Source organism: Polyodon spathula, chromosome 20 (assembly GCF_017654505.1).
Source record: "Polyodon spathula isolate WHYD16114869_AA chromosome 20, ASM1765450v1, whole genome shotgun sequence".
Classification (NCBI taxonomy): Eukaryota; Metazoa; Chordata; class Actinopteri; order Acipenseriformes; family Polyodontidae; genus Polyodon; species Polyodon spathula.
This window is the reverse complement of record NC_054553.1, coordinates 20483013-20502848: the sequence shown is the minus strand read 5'-3', so window position 1 is coordinate 20502848 and position 19836 is coordinate 20483013. Positions and strand designations below refer to the sequence as shown.

The 19836-nt window shown below is 40.1% G+C and overlaps 1 long non-coding RNA gene across 2 annotated transcripts in view; it reads right to left on the bottom strand.

Annotated features, from left to right (window-relative positions):
* Positions 1–19836, bottom strand: part of LOC121295436 — a 58799-nt gene that overhangs the window by 13246 nt on the left and 25717 nt on the right. The window contains exon 4 of one of the 2 annotated variants that reach the window (XR_005946930.1): positions 19273–19312. The exons of the other annotated variant lie outside the window; for it this stretch is intronic. This is a non-coding gene — a long non-coding RNA (uncharacterized LOC121295436). Of the gene's footprint in view, positions 1–19272; positions 19313–19836 lie in introns of those variants that run through there. 2 annotated transcript variants of the gene reach the window in all.

Genomic DNA, 19836 nt, shown 5'->3' with positions numbered 1-19836 from the left:
AGAGACCACTGCAAAATGATCAGTTTCTCTGGTTTTACTATTTATAGGTATGTGTTTGGGTAAAATGAACATTTTTGTTTTATTCTATAAACTACTGACAACATTTCTCCCAAATTGCAAATAAAAATATTGACAATGATTTGGGGAACATTGTCAGAGCAGAAGGAAGCAAGTTTTCTTCCAGGACAACCTTGTACTTGGCTTGATTCATGCGCCCTTCACAAAGACAAATCTGCCCGATTCCAGCCTTGTTGAAGCACCCCCAGATGAGGCCAATTTTCAGCTTTGCCCAACACCTGGTCGTCTAGACGGAGACCTGGAGAGGCCTACAAGCCACAGTGTCTCACACCCACTGTGAAATGTGGTGGAGGATCGGTGATGATCTGGGGGTGCTTCAGCAAGGCTGGAATTGGGCAGCTTTGGCATAAATCAAGCCAAGTACAAGGTTGTCCTGAAAGAAAACTTGCTTCCTTCTGCTCTGACAATGTTCCCCAACTCTGAGGATTGGTTTTTTCCAGCAGGACAATGCTCCATGCCACACAGCCAGGTCAATCAAGGTGTGGATGGAGGACCACCAGATCAAGACCCTGTCATGGCCAGCCCAATCTCCAGACCTGAACCCCATTGAAAACCTCTGGAATGTGATCAAGAGGAAGATGGATGGTCACAAGCCATCAAACAAAGCCAAGCTGCTTGAATTTTTGCACCAGGAGTCACCCAACATCAATGTGAAAGACTGGTGGAGAGCATGCCAAGACGCATGAAAGCCGTGCTTGAAAATCAGGATTATTCCACCAAATATTGATTTCTGAACTCTTCCTAAGTTAAAACATTAGTATTGTGTCGTTTAAAAATGAATCTGAACTTATTTTCTTTGCATTATTCGAGGTCTGACAACACTGCATCTTTTTTGTTATTTTGACCAGTTGTCATTTTCTGCAAATAAATGCTCTAAATGACAATATTTTTATTTGGAATTTGGGAGAAATGTTGTCAGTAGTTTCTAGAATAAAACAAAAATGTTAATTTTACCCAAACACATACCTATAAATAGTAAAACCAGAGAAACTGATAATTTTGCAGTGGTCTCTTAATTTTTTCCAGAGCTGTGTGTGTGTGTGTGTGTGTGTGTGTGTGTGTGTGTGTATATATATAATATATATATATATATATATATGTATATATATATATATATATATATATATATATATATATGTGGTGTGTGTGATATCAGCACCACAGGGTGTGTGTGGCAGGGTGATTGCTCAGCACAATGGTAAATTAGCGTTGGTGTGGTTTGTATGTGGGAATGGGTTTATTTTGTGTCATTTTGGAGTTGATTTGTGTGATTGAATTATTGTTTACAGACGGGCGCTCGACTGAGACTTGCTGCCTGCTAGGCTTGGTTGAGAGAAAGGGCAGCAAGTGATTAGCTATGCTGGTAATCAGCAGCTGGGTGGGTCTTGACCGAGTGTCCGTCCAATTTCAGTATCTCCCATATGATATTTATAATGTACATTTTTTTTTCCTGCGTGCAGTACCTTACACTTTTCTCTATTAAATGTAATTTGCCATGTGTCTGCCCAGTTCTGAATCTTGTCTAGATCATTTTGAATGACCTTTGCTGCTACAACAGTGTTTGCCACTCCTCCTACTTTTGTGTCTTCTGCAAATTTAACAAGTTTGCTTACTATAGCAGAATCTAAATCATTAATGTAGATTAGGAATAGCAGAGGACCTAATACTGATCCCTGTGGTACACCACTGGTTACCACACTCCATTCTGAGGTTTTTCCTCTAATCAGTACTTTCTGTTTTCTACATGTTAACCACTCCCTAATCCATGTACATGTGTTTCCTTGAATCCCAACTGCGTTCAGTTTGAGAATTAATCTTTTGTGCGGGACTTTGTCAAAAGCTTTCTGGAAATCTAAATAAACCATGTCATATGCTTTGCAATTATCCATTATCGATGTTGCATCCTCAAAAAATCAAGCAAGTTAGTTAGACACGATCTCCCTTTCCTAAAACCATGTTGACTGTCTCCCAGGACCCTGTTACCATATAGGTAATTTTCCATTTTGGATCTTATTATAGTTTCCATAAGTTTGCATATAATAGAAGTCAGGCTTACTGGTCTGTAGTTACCTGGTTCAGTTTTGTTTCCCTTTTTGTGGATCGGTATTACGTTTGCAATTTTCCAGTCTGTCGGTATCACCCCTGTGTCAAGAGACTGCTGCATGATCTTGGTTAGCGGTTTGTAAATTACTTCTTTCATTTCTTTGAGTACTACTGGGAGGATCTCATCCGGCCCAGGGGATTTGTTTATTTTAAGAGCTCCTAGTCCCTTTAACACTTCTGCCTCAGTTATGCTAAAGTTATTTAAAACTGGATAGGAACTGGATGACATGTGGGGCATGTTGTCAGTATCTTCCTTTGTAAAAACTTGTGAAAAGTAATCATTTAATATATTTGCTATTTTTTTTTCTTCATCTACGATTTTGCCATTTGTATCTCTTAAACATTTAATCTCCTCTTTGAATGTTCGCTTGCTGTTGTAATATTGGAAAAACATTTTGGAATTGGTTTTAGCTCCCTTAGCAATGTTCATTTCTATTTCTCTCTTGGCCTTTCTAACTTCCTTTTTGACTTGCGTTTGCAGTTCTGTGTACTCTTTCTGCGTACTTTCTTTTTGGTCCTTTTTTAATGCTCTGTAAAGTGCCTTTTTTCGCTGAATATTTTTTTTTAATTGATCTATTAAACCATTTTGGCAATTTAGTTTTACATTTAGATTTGTCTACTTTAGGGATGTAATTGTTTTGCGCCTCTAGTACTACATTTTTGAAGAACAACCATCCTTCTTCTGTGGGTGTTTTCTCTATTTTACTCCAATCTACTTCTGTTAGTCTCTGTTTCATACCTTCATAGTTTGCTTTTCTAAAATTGTAAACCTTAGCTTTAGTCATTACTTTTGGGGTTTTAAAAAACACTTCAAATGAGACCATGTTGTGGTCTGAGTTTGCTAGTGGTTCTCTGACCTCTGTTTTAGTTATTCTATCTTCGTTATTTGAAAAGACTAAATCAAGGCATGCCTCCCCTCTAGTCGGTGCCTTGACAAATTGTGTTAGGAAGCAGTCATTTGTCATTTCCACCATTTCTATTTCATCCTTCGCGCTACCCATCGGGTTTTCCCATTTTATTTGGGGGAAGTTGAAATCCCCCATTAGTATGGCTTCTCCTTTGCTACACGCATTTCTAATGTCATTGTATAACAGATTATTGTGCTCACCGTCTGAATCTGGCGGTCTATAGCATGCTCCTATTATTATGCCCTTTGAATTTTTGTCCGTTATTCTGACCCATATTGATTCGGTTTTATTTTCTTTGTCCAGGTTTAACACCTGGGCTTCAAGACTGTTTCTTATGTATAGCGCTACCCCTCCTCCTCTTCTGTCCTGCCTGTCTTTCCTATACAGTGTATACCCACAAATATTATATTTGTCTCCATCACTCTGAGACAACCACGTTTCTGTAACACCTATCACATCATAGTTACCTGTTAGTGCAGTAGCTTCAAGTTCTAGAATTTTGTTTCTGATACTTCTAGCATTTAGATAAATACATTTAATGGTTGTCTTACCTGAGTTGTTGTTCTTGTTTTGATGCGGTCTCCCTTCTGTTTTTTTGTTGATTTCTCCCCCCTTTCATTTCTAGTTTAAATGCTTCTGAATCTGCTCGAGGATCTTTTCTCCGAGTAGACTGGTTCCCTTGTTATTTAAGTGCAGTCCATCCCGTCTATACAGATAGTCCTCGTTGTAGAATGTGGTCCAATGATCAAGATAGGTGAAGCCTTCCCGTGTGCACCACGTCTTCAGCCATGCGTTTTGATTAATTATTTCCAGCTGTCCATATGGTCCTTTGCAAGGTGCCGGTAGTATACCAGAAAATACCACAGTTTTGGTTTTCTCTTTTAATTTCCTTCCTAGCGCTCTGAATTTGTTTTGCAGGGATTTTGGTCTGTCTCTTCCAATGTTGTTTGTACCGATGTGGACGACTACTACCTGGTCGTCTCCTGTTCGTTCTAGGAGCCTGTCCACGTTCTCAGTGATGTGCTTGACTGAGGCTCCTGGAAGGCAGCACACTGTTGTAGTAAGGGGGTCCAAACTGCGAATTGAACTTGCTGTGTTTCTCAATATGGAGTCCCCAACAATCATGACCTCCCTTCTTTTTGCTGTCTGGTCACCACTGTCAATAGGGTCCTGGATGTTGTTCCTTTCGTTCTCTTGTTGTTGGTTGTGCTCATCAAAATTCTGAAGTGACTCAAATTTGTTGGTTGTTTTGATTTCTGGTGGTTGTGTTTGACGAAGTTTCTTTTTTTCCCTGCTTCTGCCTGCCTGAACCCAGCTGTTCTGACCTTCTATCTCCCTGGTGGCTTTCAGTCTGTTAGGGGTGATGCAGACTTCCATGAATTGTGGGTGTGCCAGTTCCTCAAGATCCTGTTGCTGTCTCACTTCTTCCAGCTCCATTTCTAGCATACTTACTAGTTTATGCAAATCCTGGATCGTGCGGCACTTTACGCAAACTTGGTTTAGCTCCGCTGGGTTTTCTTGGATTTCCCACATCAAGCAGGTGTCACAGATTACTGGCTTGAAGACCATGTTGAAGGGGTTTTTTTTTAAGTTTAGTTTCTTCTGCAGCTGTCAGCCTGCTTTCAAACTGCTTCTAAACTGCTCTGTACTTTTCCACGCCTGTACTTCTCCCACTCGCTGTCGCTTCCACTCACTGTCGCTGGGAAGACTGCCTCGTTTAACTGCGTTGTTGTGCTGTGCTGTTGGCTCCTTCCCCTCGCCCGTGTCTCAAAACGGCGCTGAATTTGAATCAGCTGCTCCGAGTTTCAGCTTGTTTGTTATCAGAAAAACACACGCGGCTGTTTGACTCTGAGCTGCTGCTGTGTTTCCCCAGTGTCCTCTGTTTTCTGATTAAAGCAATTCAAGATGCAATTTCTCCTTTCTGCTTCTAAACTGCTCTGTACTTTTCCATGCCTGTACTTCTCCCACTCGCTGTCGCTTCCACTAAAACACAAACATGTACCAGTACAGGTTATTATTTAAGAGCAGAGAGGAGTCTTTTTTTTTTGCTATACATATTTAATTTTGTATCTGGTTGAAAAAAATTAAGTATTTCAATACTAAAACGTGTTAATGATTTACATTTACGACGTTGCACAAGTAAGCTTCCAATGATTATTACACATGTAGAGTTTGTTTGAAAAAAAAAAAAAAAAAGATTTCTTCACTTACCTAAGAATATTGGAATACTGTTACAACTACACAGAACAAAAATATAAACACAACATGTAAAGTGTTGGTCCCATGTTTCATGAGTGGAAATAAAAGATCCCAGAAATTTTCCATACGCACAAAAAGCTTATTTCTCTCAAATTTTGTGTACAAATTTGTTTACATCCCTGTTAGCAAACATTTCTCCTTTGCCAAGATAATTCATCCACCTCACAATTGTGGCATATCAAGAAGCTGATTAATCAGCATGATCATTACACTGGTGCACCTTGTGCGAGAGACAGTAAAAGGCCACTCTAAAATGTGCAGTTTTGTCACACAACACAATGCCACAGATGTCTCAAGTTTTGAGGGAGCGTGTAGGTGGCATGCTGACTGCAGGAATGTCCACCAGAGCTGTTGCCAGAGAACTGAATGTTTGCCGCCACCAACGTCGTTTTAGAGAATTGGCAGTATGTCCAACAGGCCTCAAAACAGCTGACCACGTGTAACCACGCCAGCCCAGGACCTCCACATCCGGCTTCTTCACCTGCTTGATTGTCTGAGACCAGCCACCGGGACAGATGATGAAACTGTAGGTTTGCACAACCGAAGAATTTCTGCACAAACTGTCAGAAACTGTCTCAGGGAAGCTCATCTGCGTGCTCGTCGTCCTCACCAGGGTCTTGACCTGACTGCAGTTCGTCGTCGTAACCGACTTCAGTGGGTAAATGCTCACCTTCGATGGCCACTGGCACGCTGGAGAAGTGTGCTTTTCATGGATGAATCCCGGTTTCAACTGTACCCGGCAGATGGCAGAGAGCGTGTGTGGCGTTTTGTGGGCGAGCGGTTTGCTGATGTCAACATTGTGAACAGAGTGCCCCATGGTGGTGGCGGGGTTATGGTATGGGCAGACATAAGCTACGGAAACGAACACAATTGCATTTTATCGATGACAGTTTGAATGCACAGAGATACTGTGACTAGATCCTGAGGCCCATTGTCGTGCCATTCATCCGTTGCCATCACCTCATGTTTCAGCATGATAATGCACAGCCTCATGTCGCAAGGATCTGTACACAATTCTTGGAAGCTGAAGATGTCCCAGTTCTTCCATGGCCTGCATACTCACTAAACATGTTACCCATTGAGCATGTTTGGGATGCTCTGGATCGCCATGTACGACAGCGTGTTCCAGTTTCCACCAATATCCAGCAACTTCACACAACCATTGAAGAGGAGTGGGACAACATTCCATGGGCCACAATCAACAGCCTGATCAACTCTATGCGAAGGCAATGGTGGTCACACCAGATACTGACTAGTTTTCTGATCCATGCCCCTACCTTTTTTTTTATTTTATTTTTTTTATAAAGTATCTGTGACCAGCAGATGCATATCTGTCTTCCCTGTCATGTGAAATCCTTAGATTAGGGCCTAATGAATTTATTTCAATTGACTGATTTCCTTATGTGAAATGTAACTCAGTAAATTTTTTGAAATTGTTGCATGTTGCGTTCATATTTTTGTTCAGTGTATATTAAACAAAACTACATTGATAAGTAGGCTGTCTTGTTGCAGTTGCTGGTCTATGCTAGTTTTATTTGAGAAATCGGTCATGTTCTTATAGCGCAGATTTCTGCAGTTCTGCACAGAATCGCGGTGATGCGCTGTAGACGTCGCACAACACCCACAGAAATCTATGCAGATTCTGCACAGCCCAGCGCAGCTTTGAAATGTTACTGCGGGAGACTGGCTGTGGCTGTGAACCAAAGGGACGATGCATAGATCACGCGTGAACTGCTAATCGTAATGCAAATAACCACTAAAACTACTGCTGCCACCTTGTTAGTGGAGGCGGACGACATTTTATCATTATACAATGAAGCTGTGAATAGCCTTGTTAACGCTAGAGTAAACAAATAAATCAATTATTAAAAAACACAAAAAACCATAATGTAGTAAATCCATGATAAGTGATGTATAATTTTACAATAAAGTTAATGTTTATCTATTACATTAAATTGACTGTTGATAACCCAGACAAATGTAAACATAGCACATTGAAAATGTGTTCTGAGCTGCAAGGTTTGGAGAAGGCGTTTCTCTAAAAGCTGCGTGAGAGGTCAGAAAGACAGCAGCCAAGAGCAGCCGGCGCAGCAAGCTCTGGGTAACAGAACGCAGCAATTGAAACGTGTATTCTGTGTCGTTGACCATTTTCTTCAAAATACAGTATCAGTTCACAAACCGATCTTCCTTAGACACTTTGCTTAGGCTGCAAATACCATCGCTTGATTTAGAAGAAGCATGTTTGCGTTTGAAAAAATGCGTTAACAGGTGTATAACCGAATTACGATAATTGCGGTTTAGAATAAAAGCAACGGTATTAATACCGTAATGTACCTAAACCGCGGCAAACTGAAACCCACACATCCCTACATAGAGGGGTTACCCCTGTGTGAGTCAGCTTTGAAATAAGTAGCCCAAAACTATTTAACCCCTGAAATACCCTATTAACTTATTCAATTTGTGTTACATTTGCGGGATGCGATTAAGAAGCTGAAATGTGAATAAGATGGAATGTGAACAATCAGCTGGAATGCGAATAACAAGCTCACTGAATAAGAAGCCAACTTTGGCATCATACATTGGATCCTGTTTATCAACAAGTAAGAGCAAAGGAATTCCTATGCATTTTTATGCATAGGAATGTGCATGTATATAATGCAGTTCAAGTTATGCCACTAGAGGTCAGTAGCGCCCTACATACTTGCCCTCTACCTAGGATACCGTGGGGTCAAGGAAGTCCTTAGAAAACACAAATGTGTAGGTTTCAACAGAGATTGTTCTAATAAAGACACTGTGATTAAAGTTATACTCTTGCATCTTGGATCTCGGGTTATTACATATGGCGACGAGGAAATCGGGCGACTTGTCTTAGATCGTTGAAAACGGAGACAACGAAGGAGAAGAGACAAGTGTAGCTGCATAGCTTCGGCCCAACCTGCCAACGTTAGCGAGAGCGCTCACAGACAACGGAACATGGCTGTCACGTTAGGAACAACTGCGCCGTTTGATAGTCAACTACAGACATGGGAGGAATATTGCGAAGTGCTGTTGCATTTTTTTGAAGCAAATGAGATTGACAACGGCAATAAAAAGAGGGCGATTCTCTTAAGTTCGGTAGGAAGCCAAACATATAGTCTGATGAGAAATTTGTTAAGCCCAGATAAGCCAGGGGACAAATCGTTTGACGACTGTTGAAAACGCACTACAACCCAAAGCCCAGCGAAATGGTTCAATGCTTTAAATTTAACTTGAGAAACAAACAGGCAAATGAGAGTGTGACTGAATATGTGGCAGTGCTATGAGAACTGGCTCAACATTGCAACTATGGAGATAGGCTAAAGGAAATGTTACAGGACAGGCTAGTCTGTGGTGTAGACGATGATCGTATTCAGCGCAGGCTGTTAGCAGAAACCGAGTTAATATTTGAAAAAGCACTGAAGCTTGCTCAGACATTGGAGACAGCGAACAAGGACGTTCAGGATTTACAATGGCAAAGCAAAGGAAGCAATGGTGCTAACTGGAAACATGCTAGCCAGGCTACAGTGCAAAAGCTAAAAACGTGGAGGGAACCACAAACTGGCGGAACTATGAGGGCATGTTATAGATGCGGTGGTGAGCACATGGCGAATGACTGTCGTTTTCTTAAGGAAATGTGTCACAGATGCGGAAAAAAGGGGCACATCAGGAAAGCGTGCAGGGCGAACTCACCTGTGGAGAAAACCAAACCTAGAGGGGGAGGAAAACAAAAGCAGGGAAAAGTGGAAGAAAAACATGGGGCTCATCACATTAGCGAAAATACTTAAACAGATGCAAGTGACGGTGAAGACGTGTTCATTATGAATAATGTAACTGAGACAAGCATTCCCAAGGTAGCGTGTGGCAGAGCAAGGCTCTGCCCTTGGAAGTACTGGCAGGGATGGAGTTAAATTCTCCTCCCTGCCCAGGTTGATTGCCCCAGGTGGGAGCAATCAACTAATGTAATTAATCAATTATCGTTTAGCCACCAGGCATAAAAGGAGGCCTCAGCCTCCCAGTAGGGAGGAGGGAGCTGAGGAAGCAGGTTGGTGGTTTTTGGTGTGTGATTTTTGAATTTTGATAAATCCAGTGAAGGCATTGCCCAGCCTGGAAATTGTTATTTTTGTTAGTTTTGCTTTTTGTCTTTCTTTTTGTGTTTAAATCGCTTTGTTTTGGCCCTTGCGCCCTTTTATTTTTGTGTATTTATAATAAAATTAATTATTTTTTTGAACTACAGATTGTCTCTGGGCCTCTATCCACTCACCAGCCTGCCACATAGCGTCTATCACATTACAGTTAAAAGTGAACAAGTCGGATGTGCAATTTGAGGTTGACACGGGGTCCAGTGTTACAATTATGAATGAAACAGAGTACTCCAAACTAAGGAATGGAGCAAAAGTACCTGAGCTGTTCCCTGCATCTCAGAACCTATACAGGGGAAAGAGTGAAAACATTGGGTGCATTAAACAGCTGCCAGTAGTAGTAGTGTCTAGGACCAAACCTACTGGGCCGCGGTTGGATTAAGGAGTTGGAATTAAACTGGGGCACTGTAAACCAGATAGGTAGAGACAAAACAACACTCCAGGATGTGTTGAAGAAACATGAGAATGTATTCAAAGAGGAATTGGGGACATTGCGAGGCCCACCTGCTAAAATATATGTTGACAAAGAGGCAACACCAAGGTTCTTTAAGCCAAGACCTGTGCCTTATGCTATGAAACCGAAGGTGGAGGCTGAGCTGGACCGCCTCTTGAGAGACAAAATAATTGAACCAGTGAAATTCTCTGAGTGGGCAGCTCCCATAGTCCCAGTGCTAAAGCCTGATAACTCTGTGAGGATTTGCGGAGATTCAAAACTTATTGTAAATCCGGAGTCCAAACTGAAACGGTTTCCAATTCCCAGAATTGAAGATCTTTTTGCAAAGTCAGGAGGTGCAAAATTCAACAAATTGGACATGAGTCATGCCTATCAACAGGTAATATTGGATGAGGAATCAGAAAAGTACGTAACTATAAACACACACAAAGGGTTATTTACTGTAAACCGTCTTCCATTCGGGGTTTCATCCAGTCCAGCTATCTTTCAGAGAATTATGGAGGGTTTGCTGCAGGGAATTCCCCATGTAGCCATTTACCTGGACGACATCATGGTGACGGGCAAGAATGATCAGGAGCACCTGCAGATACTAAGCAAGGTACTTCGGAGAGTGGAGGAGGCAGGCCTATGGCTAAAGAGAAGTAAATGTACCTTTCTGGGAAGTGAGGCTGAGTTTCTGGGTCACAAAGTGGATGCCACAGGATTACACCCACTTAAGAACAAGGTACAAGCTATCCAGAATGCACCTGCACCTACTAACATAACAGAGCTTAAGGCTTATTTAGGACTATTGAACTATTATAACAGGTTTTTACCTAACCTGTCAACACTGTTGGCTCCACTGCACAAATTGTTGAGAAAAGACACAAAATGGCAATGGAAAAAAAAGCAGGAGGCTGCTTTTGAGAAATCTAAAAAGCTAATGCAATCCAGAGATATACTTGTGCATTACGACAGTGAGAAAGAGCTGATTCTGTCCTGTGACACCTCCCCCTACGGGATAGGCGCAGTACTTTCACACCTCATGCCGGATGGGTGGGAGTTCACCATATGCACAGATCATAAACCGCTTCTTTCACTCTTCAACGAAATGAAGGCTGTGCCACAGATGGTGTCACCGAGGATCCAGAGGTGGGCTGTGACACTGCGGGCGTATGAGTACGTGATAGTCTACAAGGAGGGTAAGGACCACGGCAACGCAGACGCCTTGAGTCGTGTGCCACTGCCGGACACTTCCCAATCCACAGGTCTGGAAGACAGGGTGCTGATGATGGAAGACATAGCGATGGTGACCGCAGAGGAGGTGAGAGTGTGGACAGGTAAAGATTCCATACTGTCTAGGGTGAGAGAGTATGTTTTAAGGGGGTGGCCACAGCAGGGGGAAGGAACAGATTTTACACCTTATTCTGCTAGGAAGACAGAATTGAGTGTGCAAGATGGTTGTGTCTTGTGGGGGGCATGTGTCATCATCCCACAGCGAGGACGACAGGCTGTGTTGGAACAGCTGCATCAGTGCCATCCAGGGGTTTCACGCATGAAGGCTCTGGCCAGAAGTTATTTCTGGTAGCCCAAACTAGATGAGGAGATAAAGACACGGGTAAAGGCATGTAGCAAGTGTCAGGAACACCGGAAAGCACCAGCCACAGCCCCGCTACATCCCTGGGAGTGGCCAGACAGACCCTGGAAGCGATTGCACCTAGATTATGCAGGACCATTTATGGGGCAGATGTTTTTGATACTCATAGATGCACATTCCAAATGGATGAATGTTTACCCGGTAACTTCAGCAACATCAGCTGTTACAATTGACTGTTTGCGAAAAAGTTTTAGCAATCAGGGATTACCAGAAATGGTAGTTTCTGATAACGGCACCTGTTTTGTCAGCTCAGAGTTCAAGGAATTCATGAACAAAAATGGCATTGTCCATGTTACATCAACCCCGTTTCATGCGTCTTCCAACGGTCTCGCAGAACGAGCTGTTCAAATATTCAAGACGATGATGAAGAAAGCGGGAGAAGGAAGCATGTCAACTAAAGTGTCAAGGGTACTATTCAGCTATAGGTTAACACCTCAAACTACCACAGGACTCTCCCCAGCAGAGATGTTACTAGGGAGGAAACTTCGGTCTACGCTTGATTTAGTGCATCCCGATTTAAAGAGAAAAGTAGAACTTAAGCACAATAAACAAAAGGAACACCACGACAAGCACACAAAGGGGAGGAGTTTTGGAGACGGAGACTCTGTGATGACAAGAAACTTCAGTTACAGTCCCAAGTGGATACCAGGAGTCATTGTAACAGTGACTGGTCCTGTATCTTTCAAGGTAATGCTGGGAGATGGCAGAATAGTACGCAGACACATAGATCAGATCCTGTCTAGACAACAGGACAACACCACTGGGTCAGAGGATATTGTGCAGGACACACCTGCAGAGGTTCTACACCCACCAGCTAGAGTAACCATGCCAGATGAACTTGTTCCAAACAATGTGGACACTGTCTCAGAGCAGCTTGCTTTGAAACCAGAGGAACAAACTGGGAGTTCCCCAAAGGTGGGCAGGGACAATCAAAGCATGGCACAAGCTGTGAGTCGTTCCCAAAGAACTGTCAAAAAGCCTGGTTACCTGAAGGACTTTGACTTGTAAATAAAATTTTTTTAAAAAAGTTTGAAATTAAATGTTTATGTACAGTTAAGGATGGACTATTGCGTTTAGTTGTTGTTACAGCAATAGTTCAGAGACATCTAGTGTATTAGTGTTACATTTAGTTTATAACTGTGTTTAAACTGTTTCCAAATTTTAGAGAAGCTGAAATCTTAAGGGGGGGAGAATGTAGTAATGTTAATGTGTATGTATATAATGCAGTTCAAGTTATGCCACTAGAGGTCAGTAGCGCCCTACATACTTACCCTCTACCTAGGATACCGTGGGGTCGAGGAAGTCCTTAAAAAACACTAATGTGTAGGTTTCAACAGAGATTGTTCTAATAAAGACACTGTGATTAAAGTTATACTCTTGCATCTTGGATCTCGGGTTATTACAGACACCAAAATAAGTCACCAAAATTTTTAGTGAGCAAGGTGTCTAAGGGGGTAAATGGGGTAAAACAAGCGGGTAATGTGCTGCTGATACAGATTTGTTATTAATATTTTCTGGGTTATTTTTTTAAATAGTAGCAATATATTAATTGAGAAAGATGTGTAAATGAGTCAAAACACACAGAAAAAGGACACGCTGCTTTATCAACTATACTGCGAATAAGGAACCAGGAATAAGTAACCAGCTTCCAGGTGGTCAATCACTAGGTCATAAAAATATGAAAATTGCTTGCTTGTTGAAAATGAAGAAAAAAAAAAAAAACAAGAATTCGGTGCTGGTTTCCCTCATGATTTAATGCATGCTCTGTGTATTGAAGCGATTCTGCTCAGTGCTACTAGTTGAGGGAGGTGTCCTGGAAACATAGTATCTGAGCCCAGCTGAGTGCGAGAGGGGGGAGCTCAGACTCCGAATAAGTGCAAGTTAGTTCTGTTCTGTGCATATTTTTTACTAGTAAATGTATTCTATAAAAGACTCTATAATAAACATTTATATGCTGTGTTTTCTGCGGTTTATTTGAGACTTTTTTTTTCAATGGTGTAGGATCTTTATCTATACAAGGCATAGCTCCGCATTGTCCAAACGCCATTTCCATTTGAATGTTGTTCTACCAGAATGTTGATGACCATGGTTTTGTTATATGTTGAATAATCAAGGGGTTTCACAATGGCATAAACAGTCCGTTTTTTATAGCATAAAGGTCAATTTCACGCATTCTTTGATGGAATTGAAAAATAAAGATGGAAAAAAACCCCGTAAATTCTTTAAAAAATAAACATCGATATTAGTCGTCGATTTGTCCAAAAAATAAAAATCAAATAGAAGCAAGCCTCGTTATATTACAGTACATGACTGAGTGATACCTGCAGAGGATACAACTCTTTCAGTATTTTCAGCTTCCTTGTTTATGGTGAATTGGTTATAATTGATCAGTTATTTTTATAAGGCTTATTTCTAAATGTATTGTGTACCAATATGTATTGATGATCTGTACATACGTCACCAAATCACGTGACCTAAGTGTGGTCGGCCATTTTGGAAGTCAAAAAGCTTTGGACTTCTTCCTATTGACAACCTGCAACGAAGTAGAACTTTTTTTTTTTTTTAAATACTTTTTTTTTTTTTCAAATCATGCAGTCTGAAGAACCATACTTGACATTGTTCTATAAAGCCAGTCATCTCAGAGGTGAACACCGAGATAGATATAACGAGAAAATTTTGCTTGCCAGGCTTCAAAATGATGCGTATTTGCTGCCAGCTGGTCTCTTCTCTGAGGTTGTCAAGTGTGACAGTACATCCCTGCCTGACTTCACGCCTCACGATATATATCACTATGTAATAAACAACATCTCCCCGTACACCGGCCAAGATCGCAAGGCATACAAAAGCCTTGACCCACACATGTATTTCATATCAGGATGGGTGACATGTTTGCATTAGTGGCTAATACCAGGAGGACGCGTCTGCCATCGTCATGGCTAAGGTAACCACGTCTCAATTTCACTTGATAAACTAGCAGGTTTTTGTTGTAGTTTTGTTGTTTTTAAGTTATACGAATTGTAGGGTGACATTGTTGTGTAAGAATCCCGTCTTTTCTGAAGGTGTGCGCTTTATTTAAAATATAAATGAAAATAATATTGCTTACTGATAGGGTTGCCACCTGGCCCCATAATACCGGGACACTGATACAGAACAGGATTTTAAAAAGACTAATTAACTGTAAGAAAAGAACGTGTTAATTAGCTCCTATACCTTGGATCAAATTAATGATGGTGCTTAATTACAATACACGGCACACTGTATAATTAATAATAATTAATACAATATATTACTTTTCATGTATTTCATTATTATTATTAATGATAAGAATATTTAATTGATTTATTTGCAGACACTAATACGGAAAAGTCACTTACTTTCTGTTTGTTAATAATAAATCACTAAAAGGTACAATTACTGTCCCAATCAGTAACATTGCTCAGCTGTTCGGAGGCAGTATGTTGAACAGATTAGAATGACTTGTTTGTTGCGCACAGTAATTCAGCAAAGGCTTAATTTTAGCAAACGTCTAAGGCTAATTAACACGTTAATTTATTTCAATTTAACAGCAAGTTTAAAATCCCGCTCTGTCTCAAAGTGCTCCAGGATTGTGGGGCCAAGTGACAACCCCACTTACTGATAGCAAGTCTGCCTATTTCCCTTACATTAAAGTGCTTAAAAATTCAGGGCCCCCAGAATCAAGTGAAACCTAATAAGTGTAATTTAGCTAGGGCAATTCATTATTTATGTATTTATTTATTTGTTCCTTAACTTGAATTAACCTTTTTGTTATTGATGTGGCTGCACAACACAGTGGCCTCCAGTTCATAATTTCTCACCCAATCAAATTTTGAAGCGATTGTAAAACCGCAGTTTAAAACTCCACACGCGCATTTTTGTTTTCCTATTAGGTAGGCCCGAATGGTACAGGAAACACTGTAGTATGAGAACCGCATTATATAAGACCAGCTTAATTGCAAAGTGTAGAGTATTTTATATACATAATAAATGCTAGAAATTTTGAATCAACAACAAAAAACTGACCCACCAGTGAATGCACTGTTAGCGTGACTTGGCAGGAACCCTACACATTAAAATAAATAAATAAATATTTCAGTGACAAAAAAAAATCTATTTTTATGTGATTATGACAAATATGTAGAGGTTAATTTGAATTACAACATAACTGTTATATATTTTTGAAAAGCAGAATCTTGCCTGCTATGAAGTGTTCGCTGCATAAACAACTGTACGCTGTTGGCTTCCAGTTTTTACGATGTATGGCAGTAATCCATCTTTCTCGTCTCTCAGCATCTTTAGGTATGCAGGAAAATGATAGATTCAGCTTTTGGCCTTGTCTATTGCTGCATCCAACAACACAACACGTGTCTGACGGTTTTTGAACTCCAAAATTGCCGACGAGCTCCTGGCACTTGACTTGTGCAAAATATATCACAAGCCGAGTTGGTTGTGATGTTGGGGGAATGAAGTAAATGGCATTGTATTTTAAGCACCTTGACAGATAATGGTTGGAAACAGCTGTGTATGACTTGTCATGCTGCATCTGAAGTGTGGTAGGGGGGTATTAATGACTGACAAGATTTAACCTTTAGCTATAACTATTTAACTGAATCTTCAATCTCTTAATAACTAATTTTAACATTTAGCTAAATATTTAACAAAATCTTAAATCTCTTAACTAGATTTAAAATGATATCTGAATGTACACATTCAAATACACACATATATATATATATATATATATATATATATATATATATATATATATATATATATATATGTATGTATATATACAACATTTTTATATACAATATAAAATATTGTACATTTTTAAATCTGGGAAAAAAATACAAGATTTTTTACGCATGGCACACCATGCTAAGACAACTGCAATTTGGATGTGCTTAATAGTGAAATTGGTTTGGGCGCATTACCAGGGAATTACGGCAGGGGGCACACCATACTTACGAATTGCATATTTTTGTATTTCTCTTTAGAGAAGGACAAAAAATAGTTCCAGGTTTAAAAAGAAAGTTGGATAATGTGATTTTAGGAGGGTGTGCAGGTAGATATTGGAACTGAACACTTTCTGGATTTGGTAAATTAATGCTGAGGTATGATAAGTAAATTATATTGTTTTATGACAAACTTATTTATTGGTGTTTTGGAGATCCGATTGGGTAATCACTGGAACGGTATTTATTGATTTAATGTTAATTGATTTATTTAGCCTGGTTAGTTGTTTGGTATGCTTACTTATCTGTGTACTTATGGAGTATGGTGACTTTGTTGTTCACTGTATGGTTGTTAGATGCTGAAATTGTACGTATCGAATAATTTATCAACCTATTTAGTACTGATAATTAAGCAGGGTTACTTACAGGTAGACTTGTTATTCACCGATTGAATTGTGACTGGTTACTTTATTACAGGGGTATAGTATGCTACAGGGTGGTGGAACAGGTAGGGGCATAACAATAAAGGGTGATGAATCCAAATTAAATCATCAGGGATTCTTATACTTCTGGCTGTATGTGCAAAAACATTTCTGTCAAATTGTTATTTGTATTCTCTGTGTGGAGATAGCTAGTTCATAAATTATTTTCTATTATTTAGGAACATACGTTTCTTAGAGGGTGGTGAACTGGTGAATATAGACTTATTGTAGTAGAAAATATGATATGATCAGGATCATTTTCTCCTATTTTAGAGCCCCTCCTATTGTTGTGAAGGGCTATTTTAATACGCAAAGTGTTCAAACCACGACAAGCTTCGAGCGACAAGTTTTAGTGCAGCTGCTTTTTAATGCTGTTGGTTGATCAACCTTCCCTTTAATCACATCAAGGGTAATTGTAATAAGTTAGATATGGTAACACAGCAGCCAGCATGAAAATACAATATTCTGTTACCAGCACGTGGATGCTCTGGGAAAAAATACGGGATGAAACGAGCATCCCAAGAAAAGTTCTACAACACACACATATAATAAAGCAAGGAGTCAGACCCTTACATTGAAACTTCACGAGGCAGGAGCCAGGCTTGCATAAAGGGACTACTAGGATAAAGACAAAGTGCTTGTGACTTAGTGACAGAATAAGGGCTTCCCCTTGACTACTCGGAGAACCGAGGGTTACACCCAGGTGACTGTTTTGAAAGATACCATACCATGGACACATACAGATAATTTCTGTCACTAAATGCCTTTTTTGTTTGCACACCTCGTCTGGTGTAAATAGTTATAGCATTGATGAAAAATAATTTTTAGTTATTTTTTGTTTGTTTGTAGTAGTGTGCCATTGATTTGTAAAAAGTTTTGTACCTGTCTGATTATTCTAAAGGTAATATAATCAAGCAAAAACTCAAATTTTGTGACATTTTGTTACTCTTTTTTTCAATGTTCAGGTTGGTTGGACGACGCTTGTGGACCACAATTTTCAAATAGTGCCACAGATTCTCAATGGGATTGAGATCAGGACTTTGACTGGGCCACTGTAGGACATTCACCTTTTTGTTCTTGAGCCACTCCAATGTTGCTTTGTCCTTTTGCTTCGGATCATTGTCCTGCTGAAAGGTGAATTTCCTACCAAGCTTCAGAGCGGACTGAAGCAGATTCTCTTGCAGTATTTTCCTGTATTTTGCTCCATCCATTCTTCCTTCAATTGTAACAAGATGCCCAGTCCCTGCTGATGAAAGGCATCCCCACAGCATGATGCTGCCACCACCATACTTCACTGTAGGGATGGTGTGTTTTGAGGCGTGGGCAGTGTTAGGTTTGCGCCACACATAGCGCTTTGAGTTTTGGCCAAAAAGCTCTATCTTGGTCTCATCTGACCACAAAATCCCACATCACAGCTGGGTCACTCTCATGCTTTCTGGCAAACTCTAGATGTGCTTTCAGATGGTACTTTTTGAGTAACAGCTTCTTTTTTGCCACCCTCCCATACAGGCCAATGTTATGCAGAGCTTTTTTACTTGGATATTATTTTGTACCCTTTCCCTAATCTATGCATTTATATTACTTTATCTCTAACTTTTGTAGAATGCTCTTTGGTCTTCATTTTTCTTCAGATTCACAGCCTTACCAGTGATCCTTCAACAGTAGGGTTTTTATCCAGAAAATGTAACAGCAACTTTAATGGTTCACAGGTGGAGGCCAATAGTAAGGTAATTGTGTCCTCGTTAGGGAAATTTCTTTCATCGGTGCAAACTGGGAGCTTCCACAGCACAGGGGTTGAATACTTATATACTTATGCAAGCAAGATATTTCAGTTTTTTATTTTTCTTAAATATATGTCCCTACATAAAACCAATGTCACCTTACAATAATTGATTTTGAGTTTCAGTGTTTAAAAATAAAATATCAAACAGAACGACATTTCAATGTACCATTTGTAATTTGGTAATATGAGAGAATTGGTCAGGGGTCTGAATACTTTTGCAAGGCATATATATGTATATATATATATATATATATATATATATATAAAATATAAAAAAAAAACACGTCTTTGTATAAGGTACCTGTGAGGCGTGTGAGTAAAAATGGATTTTCCAGACAGCGATTTACGTGTAAAAAAAATAAAAATTTTATTTAATATTACACGGAAAAGAAAAAAAAACAATAAAGAAGGATGTGAGGGAGGGAGTGCTGGAGTAATCAAAAATAAAGGAACGGAAGCCTCTTAATCCTCTTCGTGATCTGCTCAATCCAAAATGAAACAAAAAGGAATAAAAACAGAAAAGAGCAAAGTTAGTAAGGCCTCCGTCCGTAATTAAAAGTAAATAACACAGTCCAACCACGCACGTCCTTCCCTCCAGCCTTTTTTTCCCCGCCTCTATTCCTCAGGACCAACCCCGAACACAGTAGCACGTTCATTTAGTATGCAAACCCCGCCCCAGTAGTCAGTGGATCACCAATCCCAGACTGACAGGTATCCTTAACTTCACTTGACTCCAGTGGCTGGAATTTACATACTCGTACTTCCGCCCCTCACCAAGGTGCCGCCCCTCATAAAGATGACTTTTGTCATGGTCACAAGACCTTGGTAAGGGAAGTCCCGAGTTGGTTTGATGCCTTCTACTGTTGGGAGGCTGAATTGCAGACCGAAACCCCTTTGACTCATCACAGTACCCTTTGGACTTGCACTGCTTTGTTACTTGTTTTAAGCAAATAAAGTCACTTTATTTCAGTTTGAACAGCACATGGTCTGAAATTTTATTTTG